This window comes from Aplysia californica, unplaced genomic scaffold (assembly GCF_000002075.1).
Source record: "Aplysia californica isolate F4 #8 unplaced genomic scaffold, AplCal3.0 scaffold00076, whole genome shotgun sequence".
NCBI lineage: Eukaryota > Metazoa > Mollusca > Gastropoda > Aplysiida > Aplysiidae > Aplysia > Aplysia californica.
In genome coordinates this window covers 451096-453026 of record NW_004797346.1, presented here as the reverse complement: position 1 = coordinate 453026, position 1931 = coordinate 451096, and the positions used below count along the sequence as shown (strand labels likewise).

Below are 1931 nucleotides of genomic sequence, written 5' to 3'. Positions count from 1 at the left end.
AAAAAAAGCAACAATCAAACAAACAAACAAAAACAACAACAACAACCAAACGTGGTTGTATGATTCACTGTACATCAACAAGTTTTGGGTCATTTGGGACGAGGGCTACTTCAGGGTCAGCTCGGGCTGCGAGTAAGTATCATGGCAGCAGAACGATAGAATAGACTGCCCCAAAAAAGGAATCGAACTAGACATCTTTCATGCACCAGCCAAAAATGTCAACCGTTATCCTGCACCTTATGTGATGGCAATGGGAACTTGAAACACTATAAGGTTACTACCATCATCAAATGCCAAGTCTGTGACAGACATTAGTGATTATCGGTCTCCGGTCATTCCTTTGAAAGGATGCTCTCAAAAAGCTCCATTATCCTGATCTTTCCCCGTCACCTATCTGTTCAGACTCTCCTAGTGGTAGGTTGCTCTGGGGGTGCACCTCTACCTCGTTTGCCTTCGATTTTTCGTAAGAGCTAGCATTTAGTGGAGATTTCGAAAAGATGTAGACCTGATATGAGTTGAGTATGAATCAACATCCAAAGGACAATAACATGTTATCTAAGATTATGCATTTATTTTTTAAAATTAATAATAGAATTATACATGGTGAACTGGGACATTGGCAGGTAAATTGGGAAGGTGATTGGGGTCAAGTGGGACATTGCTTTACAGGTGGAAGGAGCTGAGGTTGAGGTGGAAAGAGCTAAGGCTGATTTGTCTCTTTCTAGCAGTTATTGATCAGTTGCTGCTGACGGCCAAATTTTTCCATCACGATGTACATAGTAGTAATTTTGCACTGGATAAGTTGATCTTTTTGCTGCAGGGAAACTGGGACACCGGAGGGTAAAGTGGGACACAGTGTCCCAATTTTCCTGGTCATGGGTAGACACCAAGTTTGATTTTTCCTTTTATTTATGAGATAGTACTCAGTACCACATGATTGCTTATAAAGTTGATATAACAATAGCTGTATAAAAAATGCTGACCTTCAGCTGAAGTTCAGCACATTTGATGCAGAGAGACAGAAACTGGTCTTGAAAAAAACAAAAACATTTTCCAAACTGGACGGTTTTGGAACTTGAAAACGGAAATAAAAGTTGATAAGAGTCAACAGCGGTCAAATGGTATCGTGATAAGTAATAGATTCATTACAGTACATTTAATTTTGGCCCCCCCCAAAATACACTTTTATGGGTCTCGTCCCAGTTTACCTGCGTTTTAGTCCTCCCAACTTTCCCTTGTTTATTCAAGTGTCCCAGAAACTTCTCAGGTTTCTATAATTGACTCGTATTATCGATTACGATGTTGGATTATTTTGAGCCAATATGACATCTATCAATTCAATGTGGGCACTTGGTGTCATTCTATCACTGTTGACTCAGATGGAATGTTATCTCCATAATAAGTGCACTTGCACAGTAATAAGAGCCATGTGTGTACAAAAACTACCATGAGTTACGTCCTTTGTTAAGTTCAAGAGTTTAAGGGGACTTTATTGTATTATTGTATTCTCCTATATTGTATCGTGTTTGATCAAAGTGTATGAATCCTTCATCGCTCCTTACCAGACCGTTACTAGATATTAAAAAAGGCGGGGCAACTGAAGGTCGAAGAGCTGGGTAACAATGACTGTGCTAAGGGAATTCCTTGTCTGGTATTGATCATGTTGTCCCCATCTTCGGTTTGGTCTATTTCTGCTCCAGATGCTTCAGGGCAGGGGCACTGTTTTTTTGTGTGTAGAAATCTAATATTCGTAATTAAACATACAAAAAAAGCAACAGAAAAAGTTCCAAGTTCATGATGAGTCAACAGAGTTCTAGTTATCGAAATCGTCTAGCAGTGTTCGATTACCCCAAAAACAAAAACTGTACTCTCTTTTACAAAAGTCTCTCTTCCCCGGTGTAACCCTGAAGGTTCGTCCTTTTGGACAAAGT

General features: G+C 39.7%; 1 protein-coding gene across 4 annotated transcripts in view; it reads left to right on the top strand.

The window, feature by feature from the left end:
* The window catches only part of LOC101864372 (sodium-coupled monocarboxylate transporter 1), a gene marked incomplete in the record, with an annotated part of 54837 nt that overhangs the window by 32759 nt on the left and 20147 nt on the right, over nucleotides 1–1931 (top strand).